The sequence below is a fragment of the Chroicocephalus ridibundus genome, chromosome 6 (assembly GCF_963924245.1).
Source record: "Chroicocephalus ridibundus chromosome 6, bChrRid1.1, whole genome shotgun sequence".
NCBI lineage: Eukaryota > Metazoa > Chordata > Aves > Charadriiformes > Laridae > Chroicocephalus > Chroicocephalus ridibundus.
Window position 1 is genome coordinate 70011274 of NC_086289.1, and position 12757 is coordinate 70024030.

The window sequence follows — 12757 nt, forward strand, 5'->3', positions numbered from 1 at the left end:
TCTTGAACAGGATTTTCCTATACTCTAAATCAACATAGTTGTAATCGTTCTTTTAATCGTCAGTATTCATCAACTTGCTGGTCAAAAATTCACAAGGCAAAAACCTGTCTCCATTGCAATTTATCATCCCTCCTTTGCACGTATTTTTCTCTAAACTAGTAGAACAAATGACTGTGTACAGGGAAGAGTTTAGCTCTTCCAGCGGTTATACTCTAGTGAAAAACAAAGCCACAAAAGCTAGAAAAATGTTATGTCAAAGGAGCATATTTAGTGAAGGCAATTACGTATAAACCGTTTTATGTTTTAAAGTATTTTCATTTGCTAAGAGACATTGTGTAAGTGAAATAGCTTCAGCTCTAGGACTGGTTGTTATATTTCTGGTCTGAGATTTCCTGGGCACAAATATATGCAGAAGAGAGCACGGCTCTGCACCGTGCAGTAAATCCAGCACTTTGGAGATGCATTGGATTTGCTGTATGTGCACGAATTCACTGTTAAGTCTCATGCTTTCTTGAACAGCCAGAACTGCAGTGGCTCCAAGAGACAGTCTGCATGCACGTGGCAGACACATCCAAGACTTCCAGAGCTGAACAGGTCACTTAAAGCTACCGCAGAGCAGTTATAAGGGATCAGATTGCTCTATGTCCAACACCCAGACAAACACGGAGTATCCTCAAAGTATCCATCTCAACAACAAGAATGATTCCTCAGGGCATTTTTGAACAACATTCGGAAGACAAGAATAAATAAAAAAACCCTCTAAGAGTAGAGCAAAACCAGGAACAGCAGTTACACAAATAACCCAGTTCAAGTGATGGATAGAAGCTGAGTGCAAACTGCAATAGCAAAGATGGATCAAATAAGAGCTGGAAGATTTCTTTTCAAAACAGGAAGGGTCTTCTTTTGGTTTACTTCCCCCTGCATTTACTTGGATGGCAACAGAGACAGTAAAAGATACCCACACTATTTTTAAAATTAGAAATAACAGTCAAAAAAGCCAAAAGGATTAATAGTTTGGCATTACTGCAGGACAGCAGCCTTATTAATCTGTTTCATCACAGCACTTCATATTGCAAGTAGAAAAAAAATGTGCTAAGGGAAGGTAAAAGTCGATGGGTCACATCAGCAAAATGCATTCACGGAATATTTCAAGAATTACCAAAAATAATAAAAAAATCTGAAACCTCACCCATTAGAAAACTGTGAGCTGCAAAATCAAACACTGCTTTTAGCTGCCTTAACTCTGCTCCGTTCAAGGTCTTTGTGCCTTGGTCCTTCATAGAACACATTCCCTTGCTTGCTTTGCTTGCATAACCCAAGACAGTAGATCAGATGATGTGGTTATTACTGTTCCTCACTACAGCGTTCTTTGTTCTTTTATTAGAACTTGCAATAATGTGTACACGATAACTTGTCTACAGACTACGCAGGCATTCACCCAGCTAACACTAGATGGTGGTGTGATGCACTGCATTTTTTGATTGCAGACTGATTCATTCTTTTGTGGAAAGTCATAATGAGTTTTCATTCCAATGGACTACTGTTGAAATAGCTGGGACAGTTTATTTCAGGAAAAAAAAAACCCAACAACAAAGCAAACAAACAAAAAACCCCACCATTACTCTCCATTCTCTGGTTTCTTTAAATGCTAATTTGATTATATTCACTCTGTCCTAAACCGGGGATGGTAACCTTAAGTAATTGACTTAGAATTGCAAGATGGGAAATTACACGCTCTTTCTCTTACATCTCCCCATCCTTTAAGAGTTTTCCATTCCAAAGGAATCACCAACGACATTTTTCAAAATTTGAAGGAAAAAAAAAAATGTATAGTTAAAAAAGTTTTGTTTCAAGTTTTTGTTTTTGTGATGAAGACCTAAAAATTATTCAGAAAAAGAAACCCTTTCTATAAATAAAGAATGCCCCATGGAAATCCCTGATTTCTGTAAATTTAGATAGAAAACTTTGGGCTTGCAAAGTTCCAAGATTTGCAGTACTCTGAATCCTGGGGCTTTCTGAGATAGGAACCATCTATGCAAAGCTGCCACATCTCCCCACCATTTCTTCTAGCTCTGTGGCAACACGTCTCTTGCAAAAGATAACACCTGGAGAAACTTACTGCCGCCATCGGAACTACACTGTAAGGGGAAAACAGAAGAGTGCAAAGACACAGAGCACCACCCCAGCGGAAGGCCAATCTCTCGGCCTTAAAAGAAACTGCTACACAGAACAGCTACACCAATACTCCCTCCTAGGTCTTCATAAAAGACCACCATCTCCTAAAACGGAGCAGCATACAGCAAAACCACGTTTCTTCCCTTACCCTTCCCGATCACATATTCAAATCTGTTTGGAGTAGAAGAAAAAAAAAAAAAAAAGCCCGTCATTCCTTTGCAATCACTCACTTATCTGTCACTGGAAACTGAAGGAGTGAAGTCACTTTTTTAAACGTCAGTTTTAGTTACTCATAGTGATCCGTTCCAGGAAATGTACGTATTGTAAATATCACTGTAGTAAAAACTTTAATCTGAACTATCTTACTAACACTTTTCTCTTTCTGAAGACTTAAAGAGGGGAAAAAGTTTCATTTGATTAGCTTTTTAAAAGTTCATTTGCATGTGTTCTGCTTTCTTCTTGAACAAGAAAAATCTTAAGTTTCCATGACTGGCAGGCCATTTTAATGAGTTGAAGTGTTTTCTTATAAATTATTCATCTCTTTCCTCTCCTATTTTTTAGTTTCTTCTCTTCTTGCTATATTATATTAATATTCTATATCCTCTATAACAAAATCCTTACTTCAAAATTACCACTTTTGACTTTTCCACCAAAAAAGTATGAAAATTAAGTGCTGTAGAGAATCCTGCCTGCAATTTCAATGCACTGTATACAATTTCATCCTTTTTCATCTGTCGTCGTTTTTAATTTCTTTCTTTTTATCTGGTGGGAAGATACAGTAAAAAGAACGAGGGAGGGAGGAATGTGAGATTGATGAAGTAGCCCTGGGAGCGTGAAGGTTCAAGAAACGCCTACTAGCTTTAACTTGTCTGCAGCACTTGCTAATATCACATGCTTCAAGTGAAATATCTAATATTGTCAAAAAACATAAAGGATCTAGCTAGTACAGGAAGAAAAATCACTGAACCTATCTAATGATCTATTTATATCCTGAAGCATGAGAACTAATAGTCTGGTAATTTTATCCCAGCTAGCGAAACAGCAGACTCTATTCTTATATTCATGATAAATGATTTTACCCCACCAGTGATTTAGAGTCTTATAGGGACAAACAGAGATGAAGTAGTCTTAGACAACAATAAATGACTCCATTGCTTTTGGCTAAGTAGAACAGACTCTCAAAACCATGGTTCCTTCATATATTAGTTATTATAAAGACAATCGCAGATAGCGAAGCTTTAACACAAAATAAGCAGCTGAACAATTTCGGTAAATATTAATGCTACTTATTAGTCCTTCAAAAACATTCACATCTATCAAATATATATTGTAAAGCTTATATTTTACAGGAAAGTGATCACACAACTCCCAGAAGGAGATGCTGAGCTGAATTACTCAGAAACTTCTCTTGGTTCCTTGAAATTATCAGAAGGTGCCTAAAGCTAATCATTAGACTTCAACACCTTCTCTCCCACTATGAAGATTATTGTGTCCTCTTCTTTCTGGGGATTTATACTCATTTATATTCTAGGGCTCATCTCTTAAGAGAAACAACCCCAGCATGAAGGAACAGTGAGTAGAGGCTACACACTGAGAAGGGCCTTAGGATTTCACTAGTAAACTACATAGCAACTAAGATCCACAAATGCCAAAAGGTCAGATAGGAAAAAAAAAAAAAAAAACAACAAAAAAAACCCCCCATGGAATAAACCTTGGACAGGTTCCAAAAGGGAGGAGAAGAGATAATCAATAAAAGCGTCAAATCTTTTAAATCAATTTATTATGATAGTGCTTGAGGCTCAAGGATGGGGCATGGGAAAGAAACAAGTAGCCGAAGCTCCCAAGAGCGTACACACAATATATCAGGCACATACAGGGCAATGGAGTGATAAAACTTGTACAAAGAGTAAAAAAAGACAAATAAAAAACCCCACCAGGACATAATGATAGCAAACTGCACATTAAACCAACATCCTACGAGTAGTTTCATTTAGTGTTAGGCTACCATAGATACAGCCGGCACAGTATACCAGTATCTGGAGCAAGTCACCATATAAGTTTGCTTAAAATAAAGAGTTCAGATTTATCAAAGTATTACTATCTGGAACAGCCTGAAGTAGTTAAAACATATGTCATGCTCTCAGCTTACCACACAGGAACACACAAAACTGCAGAAAAGTTGTCCATAGTTTTATGAGCCTGCCTTTATCAGTGTATCTGCACGTCTTAGCCAAATGATTATAGAAGCATTACACTAATTCCATTTCCTTCAATAACAGTAGATCATTAAAGCTAGAGAAAGGCTGGGAGACAGCTCTTCTGAAAGTAGAGACTTCTGTTCCCAAGAATGACTACGTCACAGCATCTTCTGAAGACATTCTGTTTCAAATTAATGTAAACCAGTAGACTCTATGCCAATGCATTTGGAAGACTCTGTCCTATGGAAAGAAAAGCTTCACTTTTATACCCAAACTGAGCTAGTAAATCTATTAAACAGATTAAATTTCTTTTGATTGTTCACCAAACAGTTGTGGGTTATTTTCCTCTCCGCTCACTGAACGCTTTTTTCTTTTCTCTCCAGAAGTGGACAAAGATCTCTCCTTAGATTGTGTACAGCACATACAATCCCTGGTTCTTAATATTTGCTAATAAGTGCCCAAATGCCTACTTGAGATGATCTCCTACAGTCAGACAATCAGAGCTGCTCTAGTTTCTTCTGAACTTCACATAGCTTCTCTATTTAATTAACTTCAAGTGCTGTATTCTCTAAGGAAGCAGGGGGAGAGTTTATTAGGAGGTGTGGTATAAATTACACAGTAATTTGAGCAGAGTGGAAATCCAAGACAGCTTCTGTGCAAGAAATCTTTCTTTAACACACCTACCGCTTGAGAGGCTAAAGGCCAGAACTTGGTTTCCAGCTCTTATTTAAGACCACATGGCAGTGTGATAACCCAGCATCTCTAGCAATTTGATCCATTAGGTATGCGCGCAAAGGCAAGCTCCCAAAGGCTTTGTACAGATTCTTAGAGCTTAAATCAAAACTACCATCCAAAAAACCCACATTCTTACTCGTTGCCTAGGTGAGAAACTCGTAAAATCTCCCCTTTTGCCTGAAAGCTTTTAAAGTTGCATCTAAAGGATTCAACTCTTAGGAGCCAGACACATAAATCCCAAGTCTCTAATTAAGCAGAGGGCCTCTTAACACCCTTGAGACCCCAATCTATTAAGTGTGTTCCAAGCACAGCTAATAGACAAGAGGAACTGTACTGGCTTTAAATGATTGCCAGAGTATCACTTCTACATTATTAGATAATAGCTAAATAATTAGAATAGCCCTCCAGGGAAGTGAAAAACAGGTCAATACCATCTTCTTCCAGAGAGGATTCAAGACCACGATGTTCACGGCTGATGACGATACCCAAGTGAGCACCCTGTAGAGTAGGCCATGTAGGAGAATGCAGAGGAAGGCAAATCCTTCTGCAAAATCATGCCAAATTAACATGCCACAAGGAAAAACTGTAAAATTCACAATGATGCTGCAAGCTTTGTGATTAGGACACCCTGCCAGAAGGTGGAATGGTGACCCTAGGTCTGCTGTCACTACTGTTTTACATATTCGATGCCGCGCAAGCATTGGGTTAAGGAAGAAATCACAAGTAGAATTCTTTTTGAAAGGTAGGACTAATACTACAGCTTCCAATACTCTCTCCACAGCCACGCCTTTACCCCTGACTACCAGCAATTTGTCCCTTTGGAGATGTGAATTTGTACTTAGATTGAAGTATGTATTAATACTGGCTGTAAGAGGCAGGCTCAAGGCACCTCCTTCAGCCACACTTTAAAACAGTAAGCCCTGTCCAACACTTCTTTAAGAAATTATCTAAGCTCATACTCTAAGCAGAGAGACCAAGTAATACACACAAAGGGGAGCCAAGCAAAGTTTATGTCTTGAATAGCCATGAAAAGCACCACCATCAAATCCATATAGACTAATAACTTCGCTCAGCAATCAGTTAAGTAGAAATACAGAAAGTTTTGCAACATAAAATGGCTACATTTTGGTGCAAGTGGAAAATCTCCATTAATTCTATCAGCTTCAATTTTATGAACAAGATTCATTTCAACTGTCAGTATTAACACAATGACAAAATGTAAAGGATTTTGGAAGCCTTTCTTAATTGCCACATAATTACAAAGGGGAGAAAAAAAAATCTCTTGCACCAGTATCATTATTAGAAAGGATAAGCAAATAAATCTATAAAATAATTTATTCTCTTAGTTGCTGGGAAACCTCGTTGTTGATATGACAACCACAGCACAGTAAACCCAGATTACAGCTTGCTTCTGATCTGTGTGTATTCTACATTTTCATTAAGGGAAGCGTTTTCTATCCGCTATGCTATAGTGACACCTACAGAAAAAAAAAACAAACCATATTTAAAAAGGGGGATCTAGGAAGAATTTGAATTAGAAATAATTTTGAAATGTTACCTAACTACACTTATGTATGTATACAATACGTACTGTTTAAAATCCAACACAGCAGCTTTTGAATACCATACGCCAATCTCTCAGGACCCAATTTATAAATGTTTTCATGGTAGTCATGTCAGAAAACCACGCTAATAGCAAGTTCCCAAGCAAAGCTGGTTATTATAATTGCTGAATATATTTTGCTAACACTTGTTCAGAGGCAGTAATTTTGACTGTTTTCAAAGTATCAGCACTTTTTTCCCCTTTAGCACTGCTGAATTTACAAAAAGGAGCATCTTCAGAATCTCCTGTTGGTTTTATATTGTTGCACTGCTGTTGCACAGTGTGTTTTCTCTTACAAATGTACTCAAGACTGCTTCTGCTTTTGCAGAAGGAAGAAATATGCCTTTTTTCTAGGCCTCTTTTCCTTTAATAACTCAAAATGAAATGCTCTAGGACGTCATGCCGTATCTTTTGAGGTTGACGTTGTCTCCAATGTCAGAAGCCATTTTCAGTACTCTGATTCATTTATTATCTTATTTTTGAACACTCAAAGCCTGACATTTTAAACACTACTTTCATTTTCCTTTTCAACAAAAATCCTGATATATTTGGAGAGGAGATTTTTTTTTTTCCCCGTCCAGGCTGCTCTGGCAGTACATCCTCCTCGTCTTCCTGTTCTCTTCCCAATGGGCCTTAACACTTTTAGGTATTGCAGTTAATGAAGAGTTAAATAGAAGCCTTTGATGTCATGCTGCTACGAAGAAGCCTCTTTCTTCAAAGGATTTGATAGAAAATCTTGAATCAATTTTAAAAAGCCTTTATTACTTTTCCCAATATAAAATTGCAATTAGTATATTTTTCATGGAGAGGAAATTTGGTACTGAGGGTAGTACCAAGCTTTCCATGATAAAAATGCAACATCCGCAATATTCCTGCTTTTTAAGAACTACAACACACGCTTCCCCCTAAGTGGGTGAGATTTTATGAAAGAGATACAATGTGTAGAACCAATAACCATTTTGGCATATCCATGAGACAGACAGATTCTACCACACAGAAACAGAAAAGGTGTTTGTGATATCCAACCTCTTGCCCGGGCTCAGAGATTCTCATGACAACGGATCGCCGTGAATGACCCCACCCTGGAGGTATGACCGATCAAGGAATCTACCGTTGCATTGATTTTTCCAGCCGCCTCAGTTAATAGAGGCATCCTGGGTGCAAGAAGGACATTTTGCTTGTCAGTTGATAACAGTTCCACAAGCAGAGTGGGAAAGACTGAGGGAGGTTTCTTCTCCCCCATATCCAACACCTGGATATAATCAGAAGCAAAGACTAAATGCCTGGACATGGACCTAAGTACAACACAACAAAAAGCTCTTGCAGTTGCCTCTATTCACTCCTATTCACTTAACCTATTCCTACTCCTTTAGGATAAAATGCTTTTTTTTTTTGAGTTTTCTCAATTAACTTGACCTCAAGTTGTGCTGCTTATCCTAGACATACGTATTTGCTAAATTGTACAGATGACATTTATTTGCCCAAAGCAGCCGCTCTCATTAATCCGAGCAGACCACACGGACTTTAAGCAGCGCTTGATACAGGTCTTAGGACTGCGATCACTCCAGGCTGGAAGCAGAAGGGCTCTGTACAGAGTTCCCTGTGAGTCTCGGAATATAAATACAAGCAGTCACAAAAGAGTTACCACCCATAAAACATTGTTTTACTACTCCCTGCACTTAAATGTTTATTCAAACTCACAGATGGTTCTTTATAAAGCAGATGATAAATGAAAAGAAACAGTACGGAAGAAATGATGTGGTTACCCCTATAAGAGATAAGGATTACTTTCACCTCACTCCCTACCCAAGCTGAAATGGAAAAGTTGGAATAAATCAGCAAGATGCACAGAGACAGACACCTCCCGCGAAGGACGGGCAAGATTTTTTGCTGTGTACAGCAAGAGTTAAAACCAGCTCCATTATCTCCTTCCTTAGAAAGCTCCTCACATTCCACCTACGTTAAATTGCTCCCTGACTTAAGTAATCATCTCTTTCAAGCCCTTAAGCAATAATAACTGACTGGAGCTAGGGTGAATGAAAACCAAATAACATCAGTATCAGTGGAGGCAGCACAGCAGAAGCAGAGGTATTTCTGTTATCAGCAAGTGTATAAAACATTCACAGTTTAGAAAGAGTCCTTTTACATATTACAGACACACTGCAGCCAAAATATTAAAAACCCGAGTGTTGCCCTAGGCCTCCGAAGTTTGTTGTATGATATAATTCATTTTAACAATTCTCTCAGACATAGAAAGAAAAAATAAAATAAATAAAAAATAGCAAATCAGGCAAAAGTGGGTTTTGTGGAATCCAAAACCCCAGTTCACCCAAAGTGATAGCTCTCATCTAGACAACTTGTCCTGATTATCTCACTATCTCTGCATTCCCCAAAAGCTGCCTTTGGAGCCATGGTGTGACTTGGCAGACATTTGCCCTAGCACGAGGAATGAGATGGCTCCTCCTTCTCCAGCTATCTGCCAGTGCTGCCCAGTATTCCTCCCATATTTGAAAGCCCTACGTCATCAGTCTGCCCGTATGCCTCAGTGCAGTTGTATCACGGTATTCGTAAAGATCTGTATCGCTGTAGCTAGAGCAGTCAAGTGTCCGAGTGGACGCTTACAAGGCATGGATGTGGATAAAGCACTGATAGCACTCAGGTGTCCATCACGCATCAGCCAGTATTGTCTCTGTCAGTGGATTTTTCATTTACTTCAGTAACTGAAGAGCTGTGACTGATTTTGGATCAAACAGAAGGGCTGCCTTGAGGCTCCTACTTTGTGGCTCAACTCTCATACAAGTATTGCTGCTTTAGCTTCCAATATCTTTTCTGACTGCTTTAATTTTGTTCCATGCATCTCATGCTGGTGAAGAGCCAGTTATTAGGTTTCCTCCTCTCCTAATCCTTCTCTGTAGCCAGGAAAGAGACTGTGTAGTATTTTAAAGCAGTATCCTGTGGCAACAATAAAATAAATAGGGGAAAGTCTCATCCCGAATGTCTCACCCAGCTCTTTTGTAGCACCTTTTGAATTGATCACACCTGCGTCTGTTTATGGCAATTTAGCATGTTATCCAACAGGAAATGAGAACTTCCACAGCATCGTTCTCAGGACTCTGTCTTTGTTGTAAAATGAGCTTTACACCTGTTTTCATTTGCCTCCTTTTGCTCTTCATTTTGTAAGCCTTGGACAGTGGCTGCCTGAAGAGGGCTGATCATACTTATGGCAACCAAAATATTGGCACCTCTGGTCTTCAGCATCATTTCATCTTCCCTCAAAGCAAAACATCTTGGTGGATTTGTTTGGTAACAGGGCTTTCAGGTTTCCCTTTCTGACTGTGGTGAATTTTTGTGTCAGAGCAGTATTTCAGCCAGTTCCTGTTCTTTTTATCGTTCAAAATAGGAACGGGCTTATTTAATACAGTTCACGTTCCTTCCTTTACTTAATATTCTTTTCACAAATCAGTCTCAAGTCCCATCCCAATATTCAAAACACACTCTAAAATACACATCACTGATCTAAAGAAAATGCACATATAAGTCCCCCCTCTATGTTTAACTAAGGACTCCCGAACAGTAATTTCATTCCAGGGAAGTCTGAGCATAGCTTTTAACCTCTGCTTTATATGCTACCCATATATAAACACAACATCAACCACATCACAGACAGGACAACAGTGCATGGAATAAGAGCGTAGAATTTAGATTTCTGCTATAATAATACCTTCAAAGTTTAATTTTATCAACAGTTCTGCTTGCTCAGACACCTCACTATTACTCCAGCTACTGTATCTAAATATGTGAACTGAGACACTCAAGAAGCGTTAGATAAAGACAACTACTACCCTGAGCAATATCTGTTTCAAACACTTCTGAAAAATTTCACTCTAAATGCCCTCTGAAATCCACTGTTTACATTATAAATGGAAGCAGGTACATAGTCACACAGTGACAAAGACAATTTGTGACATATGATCGTGTTAAACATATAGAACATATTGCACAGAATTTCATGTTACATACTGGACATAAATCTTCTCTGCTTTTAGAAGGCAAAAGTCAGAGACACACCACACACCTCAACAGGCCAAACCAGAAGCCTTAAAACTCATCTACAGAAAGATGTGTTTGGTCCTGAAAGGAGAAGTCCAAAAACGTACACACAAATGAAGAATATTTTTGGCCACCAGTATAACAGGTAAGTTCAGAAGAGTTCCGAGTCCAACAAGGTCCTGATAAAGCAAGCTATTCAAATGAATAATAAGCCACCCTACCAAGACAGGAAGGAGAAATGTCTGTAGTATCTCGGATAATCTCCCTTGATCCACTGCTTTTACACAGTTACAGTCAACCTTAGCCAAGCACTGAGCAAGAAAAAGCAGCTGAATAGTTTGAATCTGATGAAAAAGCAAAACAGAGCTGTGCATCACAGGCATAGCGATGGCATTACTACTCCAGGGACTTGGATAGTCAGTGAACAAAGGAAAAAGAGAATGTAAATATTTGATCTGTACCACATTACAGGAGAGATTCTTTCACCTAAAAACTGGAACCAGTGAAAAAATTTTGTCTAAATTACTAAACAAGAAAACAATATTAAGTGTTCAAGACCAGGCTGGACGAGGCTTTGAGAGCCTGGTCTAGTAGGAGGTGTCCCTGCCCAGGGCAGGGGGGTGGGAACTAGATGATCTTTATGGTCCCTTCCAACCCAATCCATTCTATGATTCTATTTTAGTGTCTAGAAGACTAGTCAAGCCACTTAGGTTACTTTACTTTTCCTTTTGCATGCAATGGGATATAACTGCCTTCACAGGAGATGACGGTAGCAAGCACCACAGCACGAAAGGCAATTTTCCTTCTAAACCATTCTACAAGCCTCCTGAAAACCCTACCAAAAAAATCAAGAGTCAGTAACTCCAAATGTCTGAATTAAGCACCCAGCTGTTGTGGCAGGCCCAAGATCCTGAGCCAGTCCAAGGGAACCATCCTTCACAGACAAATGAGTGCTCTCAAGATCGAAAAAAAAAATAAAAAAAAATTGTTTGCAGGTGGCCAGCAGTAAACTGGATATAAATCAGATTACAGAATTGTCAAATGCAAGATTAACTGTTCTCTATTCAATGGGAGAAGGTTCTCTCCATTGTTATGTTTGCTTAGGAAATTACAGAAATTACATGCCTGAAAAATACACAGATTCTTTATTATTTATTGAATAGCCTTAGATTTGCAACATAATACAGCCCTCAGAAAGCAAAGTAAGATAAAACACTCCTCTAGCTTGGACACAGAGTGTTTCCAGTTGGTGAACGAGTGGTAAAAGAAATTATCCTTGCATCAAGATGAACACTGGATAGTGAGAAAATTTTTTAGCTCCCACTTAGCATCTTACAAACTACTTTGTCACATGCTACAGAAGACCATTCTCCTGTAGCTACTTTTCTTGATTTTAGATAAACTTGGGCTTTAGTGCCTGTCTTAAAACTCCATTATTTAAAGCTTCTTATTTAAATGTTATATGTAAGCATCAAGCTTTATTGGAGGAATAAGAAATTAAGAAACTATCCAGCAAATTTACCCCAAAATTTAACAACTTCTGTTGATGAGAACTTCATTCTTTCCAAACTGTGTCATTATATATTCTTATCATTTACTTGATGCTTTGCAGTATAATTTTCCATAAGCACCTTTGATCAAAAGCATCCAAATGTTTTCTTCTGGCTCTGCCAAATGCCAGATTTTGCATCTATGCGACAAATAAGGAATTTTATGAGCATTATACAGTCAGTTGTCACAGAATCTCAGAAGTCATTTGCTTCGTCATGTGGACAGCTGCGTTAAACTCTTCTAGGCCATTTAACTACATTACTAAACAATGTATCTAGCATACCTTTGATACCAAACATAGTTGTATTCATAAAAAGGTGAATTAGTCATATGCTATTATGAGGACCAAGGGGGTTCTCTTGAAAGAGAGTGTTATCTTTAATCAGTTTAGCAAACTGCTGTCTTTGGGTTTTTAATTGCTGCCTTTCATCAGACAGAATGAATG

At 38.4% G+C, this 12757-nt stretch overlaps 1 protein-coding gene across 7 annotated transcripts in view; it reads right to left on the reverse strand.

The window, feature by feature from the left end:
- ZBBX (zinc finger B-box domain containing) overlaps nucleotides 1-12757 on the reverse strand; it is a 73654-nt gene that overhangs the window by 20942 nt on the left and 39955 nt on the right. For 5 of the 7 annotated variants that reach the window (XR_010071672.1, XR_010071673.1, XR_010071671.1 and 2 more), the window contains one exon: nucleotides 12360-12451. The exons of the other annotated variants lie outside the window; for them this stretch is intronic. The gene's annotated coding sequence lies outside the window, so the exon portion shown is untranslated. The remainder of the gene's footprint in view (nucleotides 1-12359; nucleotides 12452-12757) is intronic. 7 annotated transcript variants of the gene reach the window in all.